This window comes from Danio rerio, chromosome 4 (assembly GCF_049306965.1).
Source record: "Danio rerio strain Tuebingen ecotype United States chromosome 4, GRCz12tu, whole genome shotgun sequence".
Lineage (NCBI taxonomy): Eukaryota > Metazoa > Chordata > Actinopteri > Cypriniformes > Danionidae > Danio > Danio rerio.
In genome coordinates, this window is record NC_133179.1 from 31,899,816 (window position 1) to 31,922,663 (window position 22,848).

The 22,848-nt window shown below is 50.6% G+C and overlaps 38 non-coding genes across 38 annotated transcripts; 21 read left to right on the forward strand and 17 right to left on the reverse strand.

Moving 5' to 3' along the window:
* The first annotated feature begins 455 nt into the window (after positions 1 to 455).
* On the forward strand, positions 456 to 527 carry trnag-ucc (transfer RNA glycine (anticodon UCC)). Its single transcript has one exon. It is a non-coding gene; the product is annotated as a tRNA-Gly (tRNA).
* Positions 528 to 1,537: 1,010 nt separating this feature from the next.
* On the forward strand, positions 1,538 to 1,609 carry trnag-ucc (transfer RNA glycine (anticodon UCC)). The gene has a single exon. It is a non-coding gene; the product is annotated as a tRNA-Gly (tRNA).
* An 87-nt stretch (positions 1,610 to 1,696) lies between these two features.
* trnad-guc (transfer RNA aspartic acid (anticodon GUC)) lies at positions 1,697 to 1,768 on the reverse strand. The gene has a single exon. It is a non-coding gene; the product is annotated as a tRNA-Asp (tRNA).
* Positions 1,769 to 2,618: 850 nt separating this feature from the next.
* On the forward strand, positions 2,619 to 2,690 carry trnag-ucc (transfer RNA glycine (anticodon UCC)). The gene has a single exon. It is a non-coding gene; the product is annotated as a tRNA-Gly (tRNA).
* Positions 2,691 to 2,777: 87 nt separating this feature from the next.
* On the reverse strand, positions 2,778 to 2,849 carry trnad-guc (transfer RNA aspartic acid (anticodon GUC)). The gene has a single exon. It is a non-coding gene; the product is annotated as a tRNA-Asp (tRNA).
* Positions 2,850 to 3,699: 850 nt separating this feature from the next.
* Positions 3,700 to 3,771, forward strand: trnag-ucc (transfer RNA glycine (anticodon UCC)). Its single transcript has one exon. It is a non-coding gene; the product is annotated as a tRNA-Gly (tRNA).
* An 87-nt stretch (positions 3,772 to 3,858) lies between these two features.
* On the reverse strand, positions 3,859 to 3,930 carry trnad-guc (transfer RNA aspartic acid (anticodon GUC)). The gene has a single exon. It is a non-coding gene; the product is annotated as a tRNA-Asp (tRNA).
* Positions 3,931 to 4,780: 850 nt separating this feature from the next.
* Positions 4,781 to 4,852, forward strand: trnag-ucc (transfer RNA glycine (anticodon UCC)). The gene has a single exon. It is a non-coding gene; the product is annotated as a tRNA-Gly (tRNA).
* An 87-nt stretch (positions 4,853 to 4,939) lies between these two features.
* On the reverse strand, positions 4,940 to 5,011 carry trnad-guc (transfer RNA aspartic acid (anticodon GUC)). Its single transcript has one exon. It is a non-coding gene; the product is annotated as a tRNA-Asp (tRNA).
* An 850-nt stretch (positions 5,012 to 5,861) lies between these two features.
* On the forward strand, positions 5,862 to 5,933 carry trnag-ucc (transfer RNA glycine (anticodon UCC)). Its single transcript has one exon. It is a non-coding gene; the product is annotated as a tRNA-Gly (tRNA).
* Positions 5,934 to 6,020: 87 nt separating this feature from the next.
* On the reverse strand, positions 6,021 to 6,092 carry trnad-guc (transfer RNA aspartic acid (anticodon GUC)). Its single transcript has one exon. It is a non-coding gene; the product is annotated as a tRNA-Asp (tRNA).
* An 850-nt stretch (positions 6,093 to 6,942) lies between these two features.
* Positions 6,943 to 7,014, forward strand: trnag-ucc (transfer RNA glycine (anticodon UCC)). The gene has a single exon. It is a non-coding gene; the product is annotated as a tRNA-Gly (tRNA).
* Positions 7,015 to 7,101: 87 nt separating this feature from the next.
* On the reverse strand, positions 7,102 to 7,173 carry trnad-guc (transfer RNA aspartic acid (anticodon GUC)). Its single transcript has one exon. It is a non-coding gene; the product is annotated as a tRNA-Asp (tRNA).
* An 850-nt stretch (positions 7,174 to 8,023) lies between these two features.
* On the forward strand, positions 8,024 to 8,095 carry trnag-ucc (transfer RNA glycine (anticodon UCC)). The gene has a single exon. It is a non-coding gene; the product is annotated as a tRNA-Gly (tRNA).
* Positions 8,096 to 8,182: 87 nt separating this feature from the next.
* Positions 8,183 to 8,254, reverse strand: trnad-guc (transfer RNA aspartic acid (anticodon GUC)). The gene has a single exon. It is a non-coding gene; the product is annotated as a tRNA-Asp (tRNA).
* Positions 8,255 to 9,104: 850 nt separating this feature from the next.
* Positions 9,105 to 9,176, forward strand: trnag-ucc (transfer RNA glycine (anticodon UCC)). Its single transcript has one exon. It is a non-coding gene; the product is annotated as a tRNA-Gly (tRNA).
* An 87-nt stretch (positions 9,177 to 9,263) lies between these two features.
* On the reverse strand, positions 9,264 to 9,335 carry trnad-guc (transfer RNA aspartic acid (anticodon GUC)). Its single transcript has one exon. It is a non-coding gene; the product is annotated as a tRNA-Asp (tRNA).
* An 850-nt stretch (positions 9,336 to 10,185) lies between these two features.
* Positions 10,186 to 10,257, forward strand: trnag-ucc (transfer RNA glycine (anticodon UCC)). Its single transcript has one exon. It is a non-coding gene; the product is annotated as a tRNA-Gly (tRNA).
* Positions 10,258 to 10,344: 87 nt separating this feature from the next.
* trnad-guc (transfer RNA aspartic acid (anticodon GUC)) lies at positions 10,345 to 10,416 on the reverse strand. The gene has a single exon. It is a non-coding gene; the product is annotated as a tRNA-Asp (tRNA).
* Positions 10,417 to 11,266: 850 nt separating this feature from the next.
* trnag-ucc (transfer RNA glycine (anticodon UCC)) lies at positions 11,267 to 11,338 on the forward strand. The gene has a single exon. It is a non-coding gene; the product is annotated as a tRNA-Gly (tRNA).
* Positions 11,339 to 12,346: 1,008 nt separating this feature from the next.
* On the forward strand, positions 12,347 to 12,418 carry trnag-ucc (transfer RNA glycine (anticodon UCC)). Its single transcript has one exon. It is a non-coding gene; the product is annotated as a tRNA-Gly (tRNA).
* A 1,010-nt stretch (positions 12,419 to 13,428) lies between these two features.
* trnag-ucc (transfer RNA glycine (anticodon UCC)) lies at positions 13,429 to 13,500 on the forward strand. The gene has a single exon. It is a non-coding gene; the product is annotated as a tRNA-Gly (tRNA).
* Positions 13,501 to 13,587: 87 nt separating this feature from the next.
* On the reverse strand, positions 13,588 to 13,659 carry trnad-guc (transfer RNA aspartic acid (anticodon GUC)). The gene has a single exon. It is a non-coding gene; the product is annotated as a tRNA-Asp (tRNA).
* Positions 13,660 to 14,509: 850 nt separating this feature from the next.
* trnag-ucc (transfer RNA glycine (anticodon UCC)) lies at positions 14,510 to 14,581 on the forward strand. The gene has a single exon. It is a non-coding gene; the product is annotated as a tRNA-Gly (tRNA).
* A 1,010-nt stretch (positions 14,582 to 15,591) lies between these two features.
* trnag-ucc (transfer RNA glycine (anticodon UCC)) lies at positions 15,592 to 15,663 on the forward strand. The gene has a single exon. It is a non-coding gene; the product is annotated as a tRNA-Gly (tRNA).
* An 87-nt stretch (positions 15,664 to 15,750) lies between these two features.
* Positions 15,751 to 15,822, reverse strand: trnad-guc (transfer RNA aspartic acid (anticodon GUC)). The gene has a single exon. It is a non-coding gene; the product is annotated as a tRNA-Asp (tRNA).
* Positions 15,823 to 16,672: 850 nt separating this feature from the next.
* On the forward strand, positions 16,673 to 16,744 carry trnag-ucc (transfer RNA glycine (anticodon UCC)). The gene has a single exon. It is a non-coding gene; the product is annotated as a tRNA-Gly (tRNA).
* Positions 16,745 to 16,831: 87 nt separating this feature from the next.
* Positions 16,832 to 16,903, reverse strand: trnad-guc (transfer RNA aspartic acid (anticodon GUC)). Its single transcript has one exon. It is a non-coding gene; the product is annotated as a tRNA-Asp (tRNA).
* Positions 16,904 to 17,752: 849 nt separating this feature from the next.
* Positions 17,753 to 17,824, forward strand: trnag-ucc (transfer RNA glycine (anticodon UCC)). Its single transcript has one exon. It is a non-coding gene; the product is annotated as a tRNA-Gly (tRNA).
* Positions 17,825 to 17,911: 87 nt separating this feature from the next.
* Positions 17,912 to 17,983, reverse strand: trnad-guc (transfer RNA aspartic acid (anticodon GUC)). Its single transcript has one exon. It is a non-coding gene; the product is annotated as a tRNA-Asp (tRNA).
* An 849-nt stretch (positions 17,984 to 18,832) lies between these two features.
* On the forward strand, positions 18,833 to 18,904 carry trnag-ucc (transfer RNA glycine (anticodon UCC)). The gene has a single exon. It is a non-coding gene; the product is annotated as a tRNA-Gly (tRNA).
* An 87-nt stretch (positions 18,905 to 18,991) lies between these two features.
* Positions 18,992 to 19,063, reverse strand: trnad-guc (transfer RNA aspartic acid (anticodon GUC)). Its single transcript has one exon. It is a non-coding gene; the product is annotated as a tRNA-Asp (tRNA).
* Positions 19,064 to 19,913: 850 nt separating this feature from the next.
* On the forward strand, positions 19,914 to 19,985 carry trnag-ucc (transfer RNA glycine (anticodon UCC)). Its single transcript has one exon. It is a non-coding gene; the product is annotated as a tRNA-Gly (tRNA).
* An 87-nt stretch (positions 19,986 to 20,072) lies between these two features.
* On the reverse strand, positions 20,073 to 20,144 carry trnad-guc (transfer RNA aspartic acid (anticodon GUC)). Its single transcript has one exon. It is a non-coding gene; the product is annotated as a tRNA-Asp (tRNA).
* Positions 20,145 to 20,994: 850 nt separating this feature from the next.
* On the forward strand, positions 20,995 to 21,066 carry trnag-ucc (transfer RNA glycine (anticodon UCC)). Its single transcript has one exon. It is a non-coding gene; the product is annotated as a tRNA-Gly (tRNA).
* Positions 21,067 to 21,153: 87 nt separating this feature from the next.
* trnad-guc (transfer RNA aspartic acid (anticodon GUC)) lies at positions 21,154 to 21,225 on the reverse strand. The gene has a single exon. It is a non-coding gene; the product is annotated as a tRNA-Asp (tRNA).
* An 850-nt stretch (positions 21,226 to 22,075) lies between these two features.
* trnag-ucc (transfer RNA glycine (anticodon UCC)) lies at positions 22,076 to 22,147 on the forward strand. Its single transcript has one exon. It is a non-coding gene; the product is annotated as a tRNA-Gly (tRNA).
* An 87-nt stretch (positions 22,148 to 22,234) lies between these two features.
* Positions 22,235 to 22,306, reverse strand: trnad-guc (transfer RNA aspartic acid (anticodon GUC)). Its single transcript has one exon. It is a non-coding gene; the product is annotated as a tRNA-Asp (tRNA).
* Between the last annotated feature and the right edge of the window lie 542 nt (positions 22,307 to 22,848).

Consider the following 22,848-nt stretch of genomic DNA (forward strand, 5'->3'; position numbering starts at 1 on the left):
AGAACTCCACCACTGCAGAGTGAAATTATCCACCTCTGTTGTTTTTTGGTGAGCTTGTGCCGTCGAACGATTTATCCAACCTCAACGTCGGAAAAAGATGGGATCCATACTTGACATTTTTGTTTTTCGCCCCCCACACAAAGAAACTCCTTGCTTGAAAGCTTTCATTTTCTACACTTCTGTGAGAGGATGTCCACAAGCGTTGGTAACATAGTGGTGAGCACAGCTGGCTTCCAAGCAGATTCCCAGCCAATGTGTTCCTTTTGGCTTCCGTTATGCTACATGGCCGGGCGGCACTCTTGTGAGGATGTCCCTGTGACATGTGGGTAGATCGGTGCATTTTGCGAAGGTTAGGATCCCTATGCCGAACATGTTTCGGTGCCGAACCCGGACAAAGAGGGATCCTTGGTTGAAGGCAGTCCTTTTTGAGTTCTTCTGGCAAAAGCTGCCCGCAAGCGTTGGTGGTATAGTGGTGAGCATAGCTGCCTTCCAAGCAGTTGACCCGGGTTCGATTCCCGGCCAACGCATTTTCCTTTGGCTGCTGTATACGTCACGTCGGCCGATGACGCGCTTGTTAAAGGCAACCAACCGAAAAGTAAAAGGCAGACAAGGGCCTCCCAGTCGGGGAATCGAACCCCGGTCTTCCGCGTGACAGGCGGAGATACTGTCCACTATACTAACGAGGAGCTGCGGAGCTAAGGTGCCCGCTCCTGCGCCACGCAGATCAGCCACGTAATCCGGTCCTAGCAGCATTGTCTGCAGCGCTGCCACTAAAGACCTTGGCAGACAGCAAGAGGAGGGCTGAAAACTGGGCTTGGACAGCTTTTTCTTCATTAATACTCCTTGCTTCTTTCTCAGTCTTGCACTGGTCATCAGCAGTAACTTGAACAGTGCATCACACAGGAGAACGTGATTAGCATGTTTTGCAGCAAACAAAGCACGCCATTCATTCTTACACACAGCCCAGCTTTTACTCCACAAAATGTCAGCTTGCCCTTTCACGAGCTGCATGCAGTCAACCCTTGCAATGACATTCAAACCGGGGGGAGCTCATTACAGTGAACACTGGCTGACAGAAGATGAGAACTCCACCACTGCAGAGTGAAATTATCCACCTCTGTTGTTTTTTGGTGAGCTTGTGCCGTCGAACGATTTATCCAACCTCAACGTCGGAAAAAGATGGGATCCATACTTGACATTTTTGTTTTTCGCCCCCCACACAAAGAAACTCCTTGCTTGAAAGCTTTCATTTTCTACACTTCTGTGAGAGGATGTCCACAAGCGTTGGTAACATAGTGGTGAGCACAGCTGGCTTCCAAGCAGATTCCCAGCCAATGTGTTCCTTTTGGCTTCCGTTATGCTACATGGCCGGGCGGCACTCTTGTGAGGATGTCCCTGTGACATGTGGGTAGATCGGTGCATTTTGCGAAGGTTAGGATCCCTATGCCGAACATGTTTCGGTGCCGAACCCGGACAAAGAGGGATCCTTGGTTGAAGGCAGTCCTTTTTGAGTTCTTCTGGCAAAAGCTGCCCGCAAGCGTTGGTGGTATAGTGGTGAGCATAGCTGCCTTCCAAGCAGTTGACCCGGGTTCGATTCCCGGCCAACGCATTTTCCTTTGGCTGCTGTATACGTCACGTCGGCCGATGACGCGCTTGTTAAAGGCAACCAACCGAAAAGTAAAAGGCAGACAAGGGCCTCCCCGTCGGGGAATCGAACCCCGGTCTTCCGCGTGACAGGCGGAGATACTGTCCACTATACTAACGAGGAGCTGCGGAGCTAAGGTGCCCGCTCCTGCCCCACGCAGATCAGCCACGTAATCCGGTCCTAGCAGCATTGTCTGCAGCGCTGCCACTAAAGACCTTGGCAGACAGCAAGAGGAGGGCTGAAAACTGGGCTTGGACAGCTTTTTCTTCATTAATACTCCTTGCTTCTTTCTCAGTCTTGCACTGGTCATCAGCAGTAACTTGAACAGTGCATCACACAGGAGAACGTGATTAGCATGTTTTGCAGCAAACAAAGCACGCCATTCATTCTTACACACAGCCCAGCTTTTACTCCACAAAATGTCAGCTTGCCCTTTCACGAGCTGCATGCAGTCAACCCTTGCAATGACATTCAAACCGGGGGAGCTCATTACAGTGAACACTGGCTGACAGAAGATGAGAACTCCACCACTGCAGAGTGAAATTATCCACCTCTGTTGTTTTTTGGTGAGCTTGTGCCGTCGAACGATTTATCCAACCTCAACGTCGGAAAAAGATGGGATCCATACTTGACATTTTTGTTTTTCGCCCCCCACACAAAGAAACTCCTTGCTTGAAAGCTTTCATTTTCTACACTTCTGTGAGAGGATGTCCACAAGCGTTGGTAACATAGTGGTGAGCACAGCTGGCTTCCAAGCAGATTCCCAGCCAATGTGTTCCTTTTGGCTTCCGTTATGCTACATGGCCGGGCGGCACTCTTGTGAGGATGTCCCTGTGACATGTGGGTAGATCGGTGCATTTTGCGAAGGTTAGGATCCCTATGCCGAACATGTTTCGGTGCCGAACCCGGACAAAGAGGGATCCTTGGTTGAAGGCAGTCCTTTTTGAGTTCTTCTGGCAAAAGCTGCCCGCAAGCGTTGGTGGTATAGTGGTGAGCATAGCTGCCTTCCAAGCAGTTGACCCGGGTTCGATTCCCGGCCAACGCATTTTCCTTTGGCTGCTGTATACGTCACGTCGGCCGATGACGCGCTTGTTAAAGGCAACCAACCGAAAAGTAAAAGGCAGACAAGGGCCTCCCCGTCGGGGAATCGAACCCCGGTCTTCCGCGTGACAGGCGGAGATACTGTCCACTATACTAACGAGGAGCTGCGGAGCTAAGGTGCCCGCTCCTGCGCCACGCAGATCAGCCACGTAATCCGGTCCTAGCAGCATTGTGTGCAGCGCTGCCACTAAAGACCTTGGCAGACAGCAAGAGGAGGGCTGAAAACTGGGCTTGGACAGCTTTTTCTTCATTAATACTCCTTGCTTCTTTCTCAGTCTTGCACTGGTCATCAGCAGTAACTTGAACAGTGCATCACACAGGAGAACGTGATTAGCATGTTTTGCAGCAAACAAAGCACGCCATTCATTCTTACACACAGCCCAGCTTTTACTCCACAAAATGTCAGCTTGCCCTTTCACGAGCTGCATGCAGTCAACCCTTGCAATGACATTCAAACCGGGGGAGCTCATTACAGTGAACACTGGCTGACAGAAGATGAGAACTCCACCACTGCAGAGTGAAATTATCCACCTCTGTTGTTTTTTGGTGAGCTTGTGCCGTCGAACGATTTATCCAACCTCAACGTCGGAAAAAGATGGGATCCATACTTGACATTTTTGTTTTTCGCCCCCCACACAAAGAAACTCCTTGCTTGAAAGCTTTCATTTTCTACACTTCTGTGAGAGGATGTCCACAAGCGTTGGTAACATAGTGGTGAGCACAGCTGGCTTCCAAGCAGATTCCCAGCCAATGTGTTCCTTTTGGCTTCCGTTATGCTACATGGCCGGGCGGCACTCTTGTGAGGATGTCCCTGTGACATGTGGGTAGATCGGTGCATTTTGCGAAGGTTAGGATCCCTATGCCGAACATGTTTCGGTGCCGAACCCGGACAAAGAGGGATCCTTGGTTGAAGGCAGTCCTTTTTGAGTTCTTCTGGCAAAAGCTGCCCGCAAGCGTTGGTGGTATAGTGGTGAGCATAGCTGCCTTCCAAGCAATTGACCCGGGTTCGATTCCCGGCCAACGCATTTTCCTTTGGCTGCTGTATACGTCACGTCGGCCGATGACGCGCTTGTTAAAGGCAACCAACCGAAAAGTAAAAGGCAGACAAGGGCCTCCCCGTCGGGGAATCGAACCCCGGTCTTCCGCGTGACAGGCGGAGATACTGTCCACTATACTAACGAGGAGCTGCGGAGCTAAGGTGCCCGCTCCTGCCCCACGCAGATCAGCCACGTAATCCGGTCCTAGCAGCATTGTCTGCAGCGCTGCCACTAAAGACCTTGGCAGACAGCAAGAGGAGGGCTGAAAACTGGGCTTGGACAGCTTTTTCTTCATTAATACTCCTTGCTTCTTTCTCAGTCTTGCACTGGTCATCAGCAGTAACTTGAACAGTGCATCACACAGGAGAACGTGATTAGCATGTTTTGCAGCAAACAAAGCACGCCATTCATTCTTACACACAGCCCAGCTTTTACTCCACAAAATGTCAGCTTGCCCTTTCACGAGCTGCATCCAGTCAACCCTTGCAATGACATTCAAACCGGGAGAGCTCATTACAGTGAACACTGGCTGACAGAAGATGAGAACTCCACCACTGCAGAGTGAAATTATCCACCTCTGTTGTTTTTTGGTGAGCTTGTGCCGTCGAACGATTTATCCAACCTCAACGTCGGAAAAAGATGGGATCCATACTTGACATTTTTGTTTTTCGCCCCCCACACAAAGAAACTCCTTGCTTGAAAGCTTTCATTTTCTACACTTCTGTGAGAGGATGTCCACAAGCGTTGGTAACATAGTGGTGAGCACAGCTGGCTTCCAAGCAGATTCCCAGCCAATGTGTTCCTTTTGGCTTCCGTTATGCTACATGGCCGGGCGGCACTCTTGTGAAGATGTCCCTGTGACATGTGGGTAGATCGGTGCATTTTGCGAAGGTTAGGATCCCTATGCCGAACATGTTTCGGTGCCGAACCCGGACAAAGAGGGATCCTTGGTTGAAGGCAGTCCTTTTTGAGTTCTTCTGGCAAAAGCTGCCCGCAAGCGTTGGTGGTATAGTGGTGAGCATAGCTGCCTTCCAAGCAGTTGATCCGGGTTCGATTCCCGGCCAACGCATTTTCCTTTGGCTGCTGTATACGTCACGTCGGCCGATGACGCTCTTGTTAAAGGCAACCAACCGAAAAGTAAAAGGCAGACAAGGGCCTCCCCGTCGGGGAATCGAACCCCGGTCTTCCGCGTGACAGGCGGAGATACTGTCCACTATACTAACGAGGAGCTGCGGAGCTATGGTGCCCGCTCCTGCCCCACGCAGATCAGCCACGTAATCCGGTCCTAGCAGCATTGTCTGCAGCGCTGCCACTAAAGACCTTGGCAGACAGCAAGAGGAGGGCTGAAAACTGGGCTTGGACAGCTTTTTCTTCATTAATACTCCTTGCTTCTTTCTCAGTCTTGCACTGGTCATCAGCAGTAACTTGAACAGTGCATCACACAGGAGAACGTGATTAGCATGTTTTGCAGCAAACAAAGCACGCCATTCATTCTTACACACAGCCCAGCTTTTACTCCACAAAATGTCAGCTTGCCCTTTCACGAGCTGCATCCAGTCAACCCTTGCAATGACATTCAAACCGGGGGAGCTCATTACAGAGAACACTGGCTGACAGAAGATGAGAACTCCACCACTGCAGAGTGAAATTATCCACCTCTGTTGTTTTTTGGTGAGCTTGTGCCGTCGAACGATTTATCCAACCTCAACGTCGGAAAAAGATGGGATCCATACTTGACATTTTTGTTTTTCGCCCCCCACACAAAGAAACTCCTTGCTTGAAAGCTTTCATTTTCTACACTTCTGTGAGAGGATGTCCACAAGCGTTGGTAACATAGTGGTGAGCACAGCTGGCTTCCAAGCAGATTCCCAGCCAATGTGTTCCTTTTGGCTTCCGTTATGCTACATGGCCGGGCGGCACTCTTGTGAAGATGTCCCTGTGACATGTGGGTAGATCGGTGCATTTTGCGAAGGTTAGGATCCCTATGCCGAACATGTTTCGGTGCCGAACCCGGACAAAGAGGGATCCTTGATTGAAGGCAGTCCTTTTTGAGTTCTTCTGGCAAAAGCTACCCGCAAGCGTTGGTGGTATAGTGGTGAGCATAGCTGCCTTCCAAGCAGTTGACCCGGGTTCGATTCCCGGCCAACGCATTTTCCTTTGGCTGCTGTATACGTCACGTCGGCCGACCACGCGCCTGTTAAAGGCAACCAACCGAAAAGTAAAAGGCAGACAAGGGCCTCCCCGTCGGGGAATCGAACCCCGGTCTTCCGCGTGACAGGCGGAGATACTGTCCACTATACTAACGAGGAGCTGCGGAGCTAAGGTGCCCGCTCCTGCCCCACGCAGATCAGCCACGTAATCCGGTCCTAGCAGCATTGTCTGCAGCGCTGCCACTAAAGACCTTGGCAGACAGCAAGAGGAGGGCTGAAAACTGGGCTTGGACAGCTTTTTCTTCATTAATACTCCTTGCTTCTTTCTCAGTCTTGCACTGGTCATCAGCAGTAACTTGAACAGTGCATCACACAGGAGAACGTGATTAGCATGTTTTGCAGCAAACAAAGCACGCCATTCATTCTTACACACAGCCCAGCTTTTACTCCACAAAATGTCAGCTTGCCCTTTCACGAGCTGCATCCAGTCAACCCTTGCAATGACATTCAAACCGGGGGAGCTCATTACAGAGAACACTGGCTGACAGAAGATGAGAACTCCACCACTGCAGAGTGAAATTATCCACCTCTGTTGTTTTTTGGTGAGCTTGTGCCGTCGAACGATTTATCCAACCTCAACGTCGGAAAAAGATGGGATCCATACTTGACATTTTTGTTTTTCGCCCCCCACACAAAGAAACTCCTTGCTTGAAAGCTTTCATTTTCTACACTTCTGTGAGAGGATGTCCACAAGCGTTGGTAACATAGTGGTGAGCACAGCTGGCTTCCAAGCAGATTCCCAGCCAATGTGTTCCTTTTGGCTTCCGTTATGCTACATGGCCGGGCGGCACTCTTGTGAAGATGTCCCTGTGACATGTGGGTAGATCGGTGCATTTTGCGAAGGTTAGGATCCCTATGCCGAACATGTTTCGGTGCCGAACCCGGACAAAGAGGGATCCTTGATTGAAGGCAGTCCTTTTTGAGTTCTTCTGGCAAAAGCTACCCGCAAGCGTTGGTGGTATAGTGGTGAGCATAGCTGCCTTCCAAGCAGTTGACCCGGGTTCGATTCCCGGCCAACGCATTTTCCTTTGGCTGCTGTATACGTCACGTCGGCCGACGACGCGCCTGTTAAAGGCAACCAACCGAAAAGTAAAAGGCAGACAAGGGCCTCCCCGTCGGGGAATCGAACCCCGGTCTTCCGCGTGACAGGCGGAGATACTGTCCACTATACTAACGAGGAGCTGCTGAGCTAAGGTGCCCGCTCCTGCCCCACGCAGATCAGCCACGTAATCCGGTCCTAGCAGCATTGTCTGCAGCGCTGCCACTAAAGACCTTGGCAGACAGCAAGAGGAGGGCTGAAAACTGGGCTTGGACAGCTTTTTCTTCATTAATACTCCTTGCTTCTTTCTCAGTCTTGCACTGGTCATCAGCAGTAACTTGAACAGTGCATCACACAGGAGAACGTGATTAGCATGTTTTGCAGCAAACAAAGCACGCCATTCATTCTTACACACAGCCCAGCTTTTACTCCACAAAATGTCAGCTTGCCCTTTCACGAGCTGCATCCAGTCAACCCTTGCAATGACATTCAAACCGGGGGAGCTCATTACAGTGAACACTGGCTGACAGAAGATGAGAACTCCACCACTGCAGAGTGAAATTATCCACCTCTGTTGTTTTTTGGTGAGCTTGTGCCGTCGAACGATTTATCCAACCTCAACGTCGGAAAAAGATGGGATCCATACTTGACATTTTTGTTTTTCGCCCCCCACACAAAGAAACTCCTTGCTTGAAAGCTTTTATTTTCTACACTTCTGTGAGAGGATGTCCACAAGCGTTGGTAACATAGTGGTGAGCACAGCTGGCTTCCAAGCAGATTCCCAGCCAATGTGTTCCTTTTGGCTTCCGTTATGCTACATGGCCGGGCGGCACTCTTGTGAAGATGTCCCTGTGACATGTGGGTAGATCGGTGCATTTTGCGAAGGTTAGGATCCCTATGCCGAACATGTTTCGGTGCCGAACCCGGACAAAGAGGGATCCTTGGTTGAAGGCAGTCCTTTTTGAGTTCTTCTGGCAAAAGCTGCCCGCAAGCGTTGGTGGTATAGTGGTGAGCATAGCTGCCTTCCAAGCAGTTGACCCGGGTTCGATTCCCGGCCAACGCATTTTCCTTTGGCTGCTGTATACGTCACGTCGGCCGACGACGCGCTTGTTAAAGGCAACCAACCGAAAAGTAAAAGGCAGACAAGGGCCTCCCCGTCGGGGAATCGAACCCCGGTCTTCCGCGTGACAGGCGGAGATACTGTCCACTATACTAACGAGGAGCTGCGGAGCTAAGGTGCCCGCTCCTGCCCCACGCAGATCAGCCACGTAATCCGGTCCTAGCAGCATTGTCTGCAGCGCTGCCACTAAAGACCTTGGCAGACAGCAAGAGGAGGGCTGAAAACTGGGCTTGGACAGCTTTTTCTTCATTAATACTCCTTGCTTCTTTCTCAGTCTTGCACTGGTCATCAGCAGTAACTTGAACAGTGCATCACACAGGAGAACGTGATTAGCATGTTTTGCAGCAAACAAAGCACGCCATTCATTCTTACACACAGCCCAGCTTTTACTCCACAAAATGTCAGCTTGCCCTTTCACGAGCTGCATCCAGTCAACCCTTGCAATGACATTCAAACCGGGGGAGCTCATTACAGTGAACACTGGCTGACAGAAGATGAGAACTCCACCACTGCAGAGTGAAATTATCCACCTCTGTTGTTTTTTGGTGAGCTTGTGCCGTCGAACGATTTATCCAACCTCAACGTCGGAAAAAGATGGGATCCATACTTGACATTTTTGTTTTTCGCCCCCCACACAAAGAAACTCCTTGCTTGAAAGCTTTTATTTTCTACACTTCTGTGAGAGGATGTCCACAAGCGTTGGTAACATAGTGGTGAGCACAGCTGGCTTCCAAGCAGATTCCCAGCCAATGTGTTCCTTTTGGCTTCCGTTATGCTACATGGCCGGGCGGCACTCTTGTGAAGATGTCCCTGTGACATGTGGGTAGATCGGTGCATTTTGCGAAGGTTAGGATCCCTATGCCGAACATGTTTCGGTGCCGAACCCGGACAAAGAGGGATCCTTGGTTGAAGGCAGTCCTTTTTGAGTTCTTCTGGCAAAAGCTGCCCGCAAGCGTTGGTGGTATAGTGGTGAGCATAGCTGCCTTCCAAGCAGTTGACCCGGGTTCGATTCCCGGCCAACGCATTTTCCTTTGGCTGCTGTATACGTCACGTCGGCCGATGACGCGCTTGTTAAAGGCAACCAACCGAAAAGTAAAAGGCAGACAAGGGCCTCCCCGTCGGGGAATCGAACCCCGGTCTTCCGCGTGACAGGCGGAGATACTGTCCACTATACTAACAAGGAGCTGCGGAGCTAAGGTGCCCGCTCCTGCCCCACGCAGATCAGCCACGTAATCCGGTCCTAGCAGCATTGTCTGCAGCGCTGCCACTAAAGACCTTGGCAGACAGCAAGAGGAGGGCTGAAAACTGGGCTTGGACAGCTTTTTCTTCATTAATACTCCTTGCTTCTTTCTCAGTCTTGCACTGGTCATCAGCAGTAACTTGAACAGTGCATCACACAGGAGAACGTGATTAGCATGTTTTGCAGCAAACAAAGCACGCCATTCATTCTTACACACAGCCCAGCTTTTACTCCACAAAATGTCAGCTTGCCCTTTCACGAGCTGCATCCAGTCAAGCCTTGCAATGACATTCAAACCGGGGGAGCTCATTACAGAGAACACTGGCTGACAGAAGATGAGAACTCCACCACTGCAGAGTAAAATTATCCACCTCTGTTGTTTTTTGGTGAGCTTGTGCCGTCGAACGATTTATCCAACCTCAACGTCGGAAAAAGATGGGATCCATACTTGACATTTTTGTTTTTCGCCCCCCACACAAAGAAACTCCTTGCTTGAAAGCTTTCATTTTCTACACTTCTGTGAGAGGATGTCCACAAGCGTTGGTAACATAGTGGTGAGCACAGCTGGCTTCCAAGCAGATTCCCAGCCAATGTGTTCCTTTTGGCTTCCGTTATGCTACATGGCCGGGCGGCACTCTTGTGAGGATGTCCCTGTGACATGTGGGTAGATCGGTGCATTTTGCGAACGTTAGGATCCCTATGCCGAACATGTTTCGGTGCCGAACCCGGACAAAGAGGGATCCTTGGTTGAAGGCAGTCCTTTTTGAGTTCTTCTGGCAAAAGCTGCCCGCAAGCGTTGGTGGTATAGTGGTGAGCATAGCTGCCTTCCAAGCAGTTGACCCGGGTTCGATTCCCGGCCAACGCATTTTCCTTTGGCTGCTGTATACGTCACGTCGGCCGATGACGCGCTTGTTAAAGGCAACCAACCGAAAAGTAAAAGGCAGACAAGGGCCTCCCCGTCGGGGAATCGAACCCCGGTCTTCCGCGTGACAGGCGGAGATACTGTCCACTATACTAACGAGGAGCTGCGGAGCTAAGGTGCCCGCTCCTGCGCCACGCAGATCAGCCACGTAATCCGGTCCTAGCAGCATTGTCTGCAGCGCTGCCACTAAAGACCTTGGCAGACAGCAAGAGGAGGGCTGAAAACTGGGCTTGGACAGCTTTTTCTTCATTAATACTCCTTGCTTCTTTCTCAGTCTTGCACTGGTCATCAGCAGTAACTTGAACAGTGCATCACACAGGAGAACGTGATTAGCATGTTTTGCAGCAAACAAAGCACGCCATTCATTCTTACACACAGCCCAGCTTTTACTCCACAAAATGTCAGCTTGCCCTTTCACGAGCTGCATGCAGTCAACCCTTGCAATGACATTCAAACCGGGGGAGCTCATTACAGTGAACACTGGCTGACAGAAGATGAGAACTCCACCACTGCAGAGTGAAATTATCCACCTCTGTTGTTTTTTGGTGAGCTTGTGCCGTCGAACGATTTATCCAACCTCAACGTCGGAAAAAGATGGGATCCATACTTGACATTTTTGTTTTTCGCCCCCCACACAAAGAAACTCCTTGCTTGAAAGCTTTCATTTTCTACACTTCTGTGAGAGGATGTCCACAAGCGTTGGTAACATAGTGGTGAGCACAGCTGGCTTCCAAGCAGATTCCCAGCCAATGTGTTCCTTTTGGCTTCCGTTATGCTACATGGCCGGGCGGCACTCTTGTGAGGATGTCCCTGTGACATGTGGGTAGATCGGTGCATTTTGCGAAGGTTAGGATCCCTATGCCGAACATGTTTCGGTGCCGAACCCGGACAAAGAGGGATCCTTGGTTGAAGGCAGTCCTTTTTGAGTTCTTCTGGCAAAAGCTGCCCGCAAGCGTTGGTGGTATAGTGGTAAGCATAGCTGCCTTCCAAGCAGTTGACCCGGGTTCGATTCCCGGCCAACGCATTTTCCTTTGGCTGCTGTATACGTCACGTCGGCCGATGACGCGCTTGTTAAAGGCAACCAACCGAAAAGTAAAAGGCAGACATGGGCCTCCCCGTCGGAGAATCGAACCCAGGTCTTCCGCGTGACAGGCGGAGATACTGTCCACTATACTAACGAGGAGCTGCGGAGCTACGGTGCCCGCTCCTGCCCCACGCAGATCAGCCACGTAATCCGGTCCTAGCAGCATTGTCTGCAGCGCTGCCACTAAAGACCTTGGCAGACAGCAAGAGGAGGGCTGAAAACTGGGCTTGGACAGCTTTTTCTTCATTAATACTCCTTGCTTCTTTCTCAGTCTTGCACTGGTCATCAGCAGTAACTTGAACAGTGCATCACACAGGAGAACGTGATTAGCATGTTTTGCAGCAAACAAAGCACGCCATTCATTCTTACACACAGCCCAGCTTTTACTCCACAAAATGTCAGCTTGCCCTTTCACGAGCTGCATGCAGTCAACCCTTGCAATGACATTCAAACCGGGGGAGCTCATTACAGTGAACACTGGCTGACAGAAGATGAGAACTCCACCACTGCAGAGTGAAATTATCCACCTCTGTTGTTTTTTGGTGAGCTTGTGCCGTCGAACGATTTATCCAACCTCAACGTCGGAAAAAGATGGGATCCATACTTGACATTTTTGTTTTTCGCCCCCACACAAAGAAACTCCTTGCTTGAAAGCTTTCATTTTCTACACTTCTGTGAGAGGATGTCCACAAGCGTTGGTAACATAGTGGTGAGCACAGCTGGCTTCCTAGCAGATTCCCAGCCAATGTGTTCCTTTTGGCTTCCGTTATGCTACATGGCCGGGCGGCACTCTTGTGAGGATGTCCCTGTGACATGTGGGTAGATCGGTGCATTTTGCGAAGGTTAGGATCCCTATGCCGAACATGTTTCGGTGCCGAACCCGGACAAAGAGGGATCCTTGGTTGAAGGCAGTCCTTTTTGAGTTCTTCTGGCAAAAGCTGCCCGCAAGCGTTGGTGGTATAGTGGTGAGCATAGCTGCCTTCCAAGCAGTTGACCCGGGTTCGATTCCCGGCCAACGCATTTTCCTTTGGCTGCTGTATACGTCACGTCGGCCGATGACGCGCTTGTTAAAGGCAACCAACCGAAAAGTAAAAGGCAGACATGGGCCTCCCCGTCGGAGAATCGAACCCAGGTCTTCCGCGTGACAGGCGGAGATACTGTCCACTATACTAACGAGGAGCTGCGGAGCTACGGTGCCCGCTCCTGCCCCACGCAGATCAGCCACGTAATCCGGTCCTAGCAGCATTGTCTGCAGCGCTGCCACTAAAGACCTTGGCAGACAGCAAGAGGAGGGCTGAAAACTGGGCTTGGACAGCTTTTTCTTCATTAATACTCCTTGCTTCTTTCTCAGTCTTGCACTGGTCATCAGCAGTAACTTGAACAGTGCATCACACAGGAGAACGTAATTAGCATGTTTTGCAGCAAACAAAGCACGCCATTCATTCTTACACACAGCCCAGCTTTTACTCCACAAAATGTCAGCTTGCCCTTTCACGAGCTGCATCCAGTCAACCCTTGCAATGACATTCAAACCGGGGGGAGCTCATTACAGTGAACACTGGCTGACAGAAGATGAGAACTCCACCACTGCAGAGTGAAATTATCCACCTCTGTTGTTTTTTGGTGAGCTTGTGCCGTCGAACGATTTATCCAACCTCAACGTCGGAAAAAGATGGGATCCATACTTGACATTTTTGTTTTTCGCCCCCCACACAAAGAAACTCCTTGCTTGAAAGCTTTCATTTTCTACACTTCTGTGAGAGGATGTCCACAAGCGTTGGTAACATAGTGGTGAGCACAGCTGGCTTCCAAGCAGATTCCCAGCCAATGTGTTCCTTTTGGCTTCCGTTATGCTACATGGCCGGGCGGCACTCTTGTGAGGATGTCCCTGTGACATGTGGGTAGATCGGTGCATTTTGCGAAGGTTAGGATCCCTATGCCGAACATGTTTCGGTGCCGAACCCGGACAAAGAGGGATCCTTGGTTGAAGGCAGTCCTTTTTGAGTTCTTCTGGCAAAAGCTGCCCGCAAGCGTTGGTGGTATAGTGGTGAGCATAGCTGCCTTCCAAGCAGTTGACCCGGGTTCGATTCCCGGCCAACGCATTTTCCTTTGGCTGCTGTATACGTCACGTCGGCCGATGACGCGCTTGTTAAAGGCAACCAACCGAAAAGTAAAAGGCAGACAAGGGCCTCCCCGTCGGGGAATCGAACCCCGGTCTTCCGCGTGACAGGCGGAGATACTGTCCACTATACTAACGAGGAGCTGCGGAGCTAAGGTGCCCGCTCCTGCGCCACGCAGATCAGCCACGTAATCCGGTCCTAGCAGCATTGTCTGCAGCGCTGCCACTAAAGACCTTGGCAGACAGCAAGAGGAGGGCTGAAAACTGGGCTTGGACAGCTTTTTCTTCAATAATACTCCTTGCTTCTTTCTCAGTCTTGCACTGGTCATCAGCAGTAACTTGAACAGTGCATCACACAGGAGAACGTGATTAGCATGTTTTGCAGCAAACAAAGCACGCCATTCATTCTTACACACAGCCCAGCTTTTACTCCACAAAATGTCAGCTTGCCCTTTCACGAGCTGCATGCAGTCAACCCTTGCAATGACATTCAAACCGGGGGAGCTCATTACAGTGAACACTGGCTGACAGAAGATGAGAACTCCACCACTGCAGAGTGAAATTATCCACCTCTGTTGTTTTTTGGTGAGCTTGTGCCGTCGAACGATTTATCCAACCTCAACGTCGGAAAAAGATGGGATCCATACTTGACATTTTTGTTTTTCGCCCCCCACACAAAGAAACTCCTTGCTTGAAAGCTTTCATTTTCTACACTTCTGTGAGAGGATGTCCACAAGCGTTGGTAACATAGTGGTGAGCACAGCTGGCTTCCTAGCAGATTCCCAGCCAATGTGTTCCTTTTGGCTTCCGTTATGCTACATGGCCGGGCGGCACTCTTGTGAGGATGTCCCTGTGACATGTGGGTAGATCGGTGCATTTTGCGAAGGTTAGGATCCCTATGCCGAACATGTTTCGGTGCCGAACCCGGACAAAGAGGGATCCTTGGTTGAAGGCAGTCCTTTTTGAGTTCTTCTGGCAAAAGCTGCCCGCAAGCGTTGGTGGTATAGTGGTGAGCATAGCTGCCTTCCAAGCAGTTGACCCGGGTTCGATTCCCGGCCAACGCATTTTCCTTTGGCTGCTGTATACGTTACGTCGGCCGATGACGCGCTTGTTAAAGGCAACCAACCGAAAAGTAAAAGGCAGACATGGGCCTCCCCGTCGGAGAATCGAACCCAGGTCTTCCGCGTGACAGGCGGAGATACTGTCCACTATACTAACGAGGAGCTGCGGAGCTACGGTGCCCGCTCCTGCCCCACGCAGATCAGCCACGTAATCCGGTCCTAGCAGCATTGTCTGCAGCGATGCCACTAAAGACCTTGGCAGACAGCAAGAGGAGGGCTGAAAACTGGGCTTGGACAGCTTTTTCTTCATTAATACTCCTTGCTTCTTTCTCAGTCTTGCACTGGTCATCAGCAGTAACTTGAACAGTGCATCACACAGGAGAACGTGATTAGCATGTTTTGCAGCAAACAAAGCACGCCATTCATTCTTACACACAGCCCAGCTTTTACTCCACAAAATGTCAGCTTGCCCTTTCACGAGCTGCATCCAGTCAACCCTTGCAATGACATTCAAACCGGGGGGAGCTCATTACAGTGAACACTGGCTGACAGAAGATGAGAACTCCACCACTGCAGAGTGAAATTATCCACCTCTGTTGTTTTTTGGTGAGCTTGTGCCGTCGAACGATTTATCCAACCTCAACGTCGGAAAAAGATGGGATCCATACTTGACATTTTTGTTTTTCGCCCCCCACACAAAGAAACTCCTTGCTTGAAAGCTTTCATTTTCTACACTTCTGTGAGAGGATGTCCACAAGCGTTGGTAACATAGTGGTGAGCACAGCTGGCTTCCAAGCAGATTCCCAGCCAATGTGTTCCTTTTGGCTTCCGTTATGCTACATGGCCGGGCGGCACTCTTGTGAGGATGTCCCTGTGACATGTGGGTAGATCGGTGCATTTTGCGAAGGTTAGGATCCCTATGCCGAACATGTTTCGGTGCCGAACCCGGACAAAGAGGGATCCTTGGTTGAAGGCAGTCCTTTTTGAGTTCTTCTGGCAAAAGCTGCCCGCAAGCGTTGGTGGTATAGTGGTGAGCATAGCTGCCTTCCAAGCAGTTGACCCGGGTTCGATTCCCGGCCAACGCATTTTCCTTTGGCTGCTGTATACGTCACGTCGGCCGATGACGCGCTTGTTAAAGGCAACCAACCGAAAAGTAAAAGGCAGACAAGGGCCTCCCCGTCGGGGAATCGAACCCCGGTCTTCCGCGTGACAGGCGGAGATACTGTCCACTATACTAACGAGGAGCTGCGGAGCTAAGGTGCCCGCTCCTGCCCCACGCAGATCAGCCACGTAATCCGGTCCTAGCAGCATTGTCTGCAGCGCTGCCACTAAAGACCTTGGCAGACAGCAAGAGGAGGGCTGAAAACTGGGCTTGGACAGCTTTTTCTTCATTAATACTCCATGCTTCTTTCTCAGTCTTGCACTGGTCATCAGCAGTAACTTGAACAGTGCATCACACAGGAGAACGTGATTAGCATGTTTTGCAGCAAACAAAGCACGCCATTCATTCTTACACACAGCCCAGCTTTTACTCCACAAAATGTCAGCTTGCCCTTTCACGAGCTGCATTCAGTCAACCCTTGCAATGACATTCAAACCGGGGGAGCTCATTACAGTGAACACTGGCTGACAGAAGATGAGAACTCCACCACTGCAGAGTGAAATTATCCACCTCTGTTGTTTTTTGGTGAGCTTGTGCCGTCGAACGATTTATCCAACCTCAACGTCGGAAAAAGATGGGATCCATACTTGACATTTTTGTTTTTCGCCCCCCACACAAAGAAACTCCTTGCTTGAAAGCTTTCATTTTCTACACTTCTGTGAGAGGATGTCCACAAGCGTTGGTAACATAGTGGTGAGCACAGCTGGCTTCCAAGCAGATTCCCAGCCAATGTGTTCCTTTTGGCTTCCGTTATGCTACATGGCCGGGCGGCACTCTTGTGAGGATGTCCCTGTGACATGTGGGTAGATCGGTGCATTTTGCGAAGGTTAGGATCCCTATGCCGAACATGTTTCGGTGCCGAACCCGGACAAAGAGGGATCCTTGGTTGAAGGCAGTCCTTTTTGAGTTCTTCTGGCAAAAGCTGCCCGCAAGCGTTGGTGGTATAGTGGTGAGCATAGCTGCCTTCCAAGCAGTTGACCCGGGTTCGATTCCCGGCCAACGCATTTTCCTTTGGCTGCTGTATACGTCACGTCGGCCGATGACGCGCTTGTTAAAGGCAACCAACCGAAAAGTAAAAGGCAGACAAGGGCCTCCCCGTCGGGGAATCGAACCCCGGTCTTCCGCGTGACAGGCGGAGATACTGTCCACTATACTAACGAGGAGCTCAGAGCTAAGGTGCCCGCTCCTGCCCCACGCAGATCAGCCACGTAATCCGGTCCTAGCAGCATTGTCTGCAGCGCTGCCACTAAAGACCTTGGCAGACAGCAAGAGGAGGGCTGAAAACTGGGCTTGGACAGCTTTTTCTTCATTAATACTCCTTGCTTCTTTCTCAGTCTTGCACTGGTCATCAGCAGTAACTTGAACAGTGCATCACACAGGAGAACGTGATTAGCATGTTTTGCAGCAAACAAAGCACGCCATTCATTCTTACACACAGCCCAGCTTTTACTCCACAAAATGTCAGCTTGCCCTTTCACGAGCTGCATGCAGTCAACCCTTGCAATGACATTCAAACCGGGGGAGCTCATTACAGTGAACACTGGCTGACAGAAGATGAGAACTCCACCACTGCAGAGTGAAATTATCCACCTCTGTTGTTTTTTGGTGAGCTTGTGCCGTCGAACGATTTATCCAACCTCAACGTCGGAAAAAGATGGGATCCATACTTGACATTTTTGTTTTTCGCCCCCCACACAAAGAAACTCCTTGCTTGAAAGCTTTCATTTTCTACACTTCTGTGAGAGGATGTCCACAAGCGTTGGTAACATAGTGGTGAGCACAGCTGGCTTCCAAGCAGATTCCCAGCCAATGTGTTCCTTTTGGCTTCCGTTATGCTACATGGCCGGGCGGCACTCTTGTGAGGATGTCCCTGTGACATGTGGGTAGATCGGTGCATTTTGCGAAGGTTAGGATCCCTATGCCGAACATGTTTCGGTGCCGAACCCGGACAAAGAGGGATCCTTGGTTGAAGGCAGTCCTTTTTGAGTTCTTCTGGCAAAAGCTGCCCACAAGCGTTGGTGGTATAGTGGTGAGCATAGCTGCCTTCCAAGCAGTTGACCCGGGTTCGATTCCCGGCCAACGCATTTTCCTTTGGCTGCTGTATACGTCACGTCGGCCGATGACGCGCTTGTTAAAGGCAACCAACCGAAAAGTAAAAGGCAGACAAGGGCCTCCCCGTCGGGGAATCGAACCCCGGTCTTCCGCGTGACAGGCGGAGATACTGTCCACTATACTAACGAGGAGCTGCGGAGCTAAGTGCCCGCTCCTGCCCCACGCAGATCAGCCACGTAATCCGGTCCTAGCAGCATTGTCTGCAGCGCTGCCACTAAAGACCTTGGCAGACAGCAAGAGGAGGGCTGAAAACTGGGCTTGGACAGCTTTTTCTTCATTAATACTCCTTGCTTCTTTCTCAGTCTTGCACTGGTCATCAGCAGTAACTTGAACAGTGCATCACACAGGAGAACGTGATTAGCATGTTTTGCAGCAAACAAAGCACGCCATTCATTCTTACACACAGCCCAGCTTTTACTCCACAAAATGTCAGCTTGCCCTTTCACGAGCTGCATCCAGTCAACCCTTGCAATGACATTCAAACCGGGAGAGCTCATTACAGTGAACACTGGCTGACAGAAGATGAGAACTCCACCACTGCAGAGTGAAATTATCCACCTCTGTTGTTTTTTGGTGAGCTTGTGCCGTCGAACGATTTATCCAACCTCAACGTCGGAAAAAGATGGGATCCATACTTGACATTTTTGTTTTTCGCCCCCCACACAAAGAAACTCCTTGCTTGAAAGCTTTCATTTTCTACACTTCTGTGAGAGGATGTCCACAAGCGTTGGTAACATAGTGGTGAGCACAGCTGGCTTCCAAGCAGATTCCCAGCCAATGTGTTCCTTTTGGCTTCCGTTATGCTACATGGCCGGGCGGCACTCTTGTGAAGATGTCCCTGTGACATGTGGGTAGATCGGTGCATTTTGCGAAGGTTAGGATCCCTATGCCGAACATGTTTCGGTGCCGAACCCGGACAAAGAGGGATCCTTGGTTGAAGGCAGTCCTTTTTGAGTTCTTCTGGCAAAAGCTTCCCGCAAGCGTTGGTGGTATAGTGGTGAGCATAGCTGCCTTCCAAGCAGTTGATCCGGGTTCGATTCCCGGCCAACGCATTTTCCTTTGGCTGCTGTATACGTCACGTCGGCCGATGACGCGCTTGTTAAAGGCAACCAACCGAAAAGTAAAAGGCAGACAAGGGCCTCCCCGTCGGGGAATCGAACCCCGGTCTTCCGCGTGACAGGCGGAGATACTGTCCACTATACTAACGAGGAGCTGCGGAGCTAAGGTGCCCGCTCCTGCCCCACGCAGATCAGCCACGTAATCCGGTCCTAGCAGCATTGTCTGCAGCGCTGCCACTAAAGACCTTGGCAGACAGCAAGAGGAGGGCTGAAAACTGGGCTTGGACAGCTTTTTCTTCATTAATACTCCTTGCTTCTTTCTCAGTCTTGCACTGGTCATCAGCAGTAACTTGAACAGTGCATCACACAGGAGAACGTGATTAGCATGTTTTGCAGCAAACAAAGCACGCCATTCATTCTTACACACAGCCCAGCTTTTACTCCACAAAATGTCAGCTTGCCCTTTCACGAGCTGCATCCAGTCAACCCTTGCAATGACATTCAAACCGGGGGAGCTCATTACAGAGAACACTGGCTGACAGAAGATGAGAACTCCACCACTGCAGAGTGAAATTATCCACCTCTGTTGTTTTTTGGTGAGCTTGTGCCGTCGAACGATTTATCCAACCTCAACGTCGGAAAAAGATGGGATCCATACTTGACATTTTTGTTTTTCGCCCCCCACACAAAGAAACTCCTTGCTTGAAAGCTTTCATTTTCTACACTTCTGTGAGAGGATGTCCACAAGCGTTGGTAACATAGTGGTGAGCACAGCTGGCTTCCAAGCAGATTCCCAGCCAATGTGTTCCTTTTGGCTTCCGTTATGCTACATGGCCGGGCGGCACTCTTGTGAAGATGTCCCTGTGACATGTGGGTAGATCGGTGCATTTTGCGAAGGTTAGGATCCCTATGCCGAACATGTTTCGGTGCCGAACCCGGACAAAGAGGGATCCTTGATTGAAGGCAGTCCTTTTTGAGTTCTTCTGGCAAAAGCTACCCGCAAGCGTTGGTGGTATAGTGGTGAGCATAGCTGCCTTCCAAGCAGTTGACCCGGGTTCGATTCCCGGCCAACGCATTTTCCTTTGGCTGCTGTATACGTCACGTCGGCCGACCACGCGCCTGTTAAAGGCAACCAACCGAAAAGTAAAAGGCAGACAAGGGCCTCCCCGTCGGGGAATCGAACCCCGGTCTTCCGCGTGACAGGCGGAGATACTGTCCACTATACTAACGAGGAGCTGCGGAGCTAAGGTGCCCGCTCCTGCCCCACGCAGATCAGCCACGTAATCCGGTCCTAGCAGCATTGTCTGCAGCGCTGCCACTAAAGACCTTGGCAGACAGCAAGAGGAGGGCTGAAAACTGGGCTTGGACAGCTTTTTCTTCATTAATACTCCTTGCTTCTTTCTCAGTCTTGCACTGGTCATCAGCAGTAACTTGAACAGTGCATCACACAGGAGAACGTGATTAGCATGTTTTGCAGCAAACAAAGCACGCCATTCATTCTTACACACAGCCCAGCTTTTACTCCACAAAATGTCAGCTTGCCCTTTCACGAGCTGCATCCAGTCAACCCTTGCAATGACATTCAAACCGGGGGAGCTCATTACAGAGAACACTGGCTGACAGAAGATGAGAACTCCACCACTGCAGAGTGAAATTATCCACCTCTGTTGTTTTTTGGTGAGCTTGTGCCGTCGAACGATTTATCCAACCTCAACGTCGGAAAAAGATGGGATCCATACTTGACATTTTTGTTTTTCGCCCCCCACACAAAGAAACTCCTTGCTTGAAAGCTTTCATTTTCTACACTTCTGTGAGAGGATGTCCACAAGCGTTGGTAACATAGTGGTGAGCACAGCTGGCTTCCAAGCAGATTCCCAGCCAATGTGTTCCTTTTGGCTTCCGTTATGCTACATGGCCGGGCGGCACTCTTGTGAAGATGTCCCTGTGACATGTGGGTAGATCGGTGCATTTTGCGAAGGTTAGGATCCCTATGCCGAACATGTTTCGGTGCCGAACCCGGACAAAGAGGGATCCTTGATTGAAGGCAGTCCTTTTTGAGTTCTTCTGGCAAAAGCTACCCGCAAGCGTTGGTGGTATAGTGGTGAGCATAGCTGCCTTCCAAGCAGTTGACCCGGGTTCGATTCCCGGCCAACGCATTTTCCTTTGGCTGCTGTATACGTCACGTCGGCCGACGACGCGCCTGTTAAAGGCAACCAACCGAAAAGTAAAAGGCAGACAAGGGCCTCCCCGTCGGGGAATCGAACCCCGGTCTTCCGCGTGACAGGCGGAGATACTGTCCACTATACTAACGAGGAGCTGCGGAGCTAAGGTGCCCGCTCCTGCCCCACGCAGATCAGCCACGTAATCCGGTCCTAGCAGCATTGTCTGCAGCGCTGCCACTAAAGACCTTGGCAGACAGCAAGAGGAGGGCTGAAAACTGGGCTTGGACAGCTTTTTCTTCATTAATACTCCTTGCTTCTTTCTCAGTCTTGCACTGGTCATCAGCAGTAACTTGAACAGTGCATCACACAGGAGAACGTGATTAGCATGTTTTGCAGCAAACAAAGCACGCCATTCATTCTTACACACAGCCCAGCTTTTACTCCACAAAATGTCAGCTTGCCCTTTCACGAGCTGCATCCAGTCAACCCTTGCAATGACATTCAAACCGGGGGAGCTCATTACAGTGAACACTGGCTGACAGAAGATGAGAACTCCACCACTGCAGAGTGAAATTATCCACCTCTGTTGTTTTTTGGTGAGCTTGTGCCGTCGAACGATTTATCCAACCTCAACGTCGGAAAAAGATGGGATCCATACTTGACATTTTTGTTTTTCGCCCCCCACACAAAGAAACTCCTTGCTTGAAAGCTTTTATTTTCTACACTTCTGTGAGAGGATGTCCACAAGCGTTGGTAACATAGTGGTGAGCACAGCTGGCTTCCAAGCAGATTCCCAGCCAATGTGTTCCTTTTGGCTTCCGTTATGCTACATGGCCGGGCGGCACTCTTGTGAAGATGTCCCTGTGACATGTGGGTAGATCGGTGCATTTTGCGAAGGTTAGGATCCCTATGCCGAACATGTTTCGGTGCCGAACCCGGACAAAGAGGGATCCTTGGTTGAAGGCAGTCCTTTTTGAGTTCTTCTGGCAAAAGCTGCCCGCAAGCGTTGGTGGTATAGTGGTGAGCATAGCTGCCTTCCAAGCAGTTGACCCGGGTTCGATTCCCGGCCAACGCATTTTCCTTTGGCTGCTGTATACGTCACGTCGGCCGACGACGCGCTTGTTAAAGGCAACCAACCGAAAAGTAAAAGGCAGACAAGGGCCTCCCCGTCGGGGAATCGAACCCCGGTCTTCCGCGTGACAGGCGGAGATACTGTCCACTATACTAACGAGGAGCTGCGGAGCTAAGGTGCCCGCTCCTGCCCCACGCAGATCAGCCACGTAATCCGGTCCTAGCAGCATTGTCTGCAGCGCTGCCACTAAAGACCTTGGCAGACAGCAAGAGGAGGGCTGAAAACTGGGCTTGGACAGCTTTTTCTTCATTAATACTCCTTGCTTCTTTCTCAGTCTTGCACTGGTCATCAGCAGTAACTTGAACAGTGCATCACACAGGAGAACGTGATTAGCATGTTTTGCAGCAAACAAAGCACGCCATTCATTCTTACACACAGCCGAGCTTTTACTCCACAAAATGTCAGCTTGCCCTTTCACGAGCTGCATCCAGTCAACCCTTGCAATGACATTCAAACCGGGGGAGCTCATTACAGTGAACACTGGCTGACAGAAGATGAGAACTCCACCACTGCAGAGTGAAATTATCCACCTCTGTTGTTTTTTGGTGAGCTTGTGCCGTCGAACGATTTATCCAACCTCAACGTCGGAAAAAGATGGGATCCATACTTGACATTTTTGTTTTTCGCCCCCCACACAAAGAAAC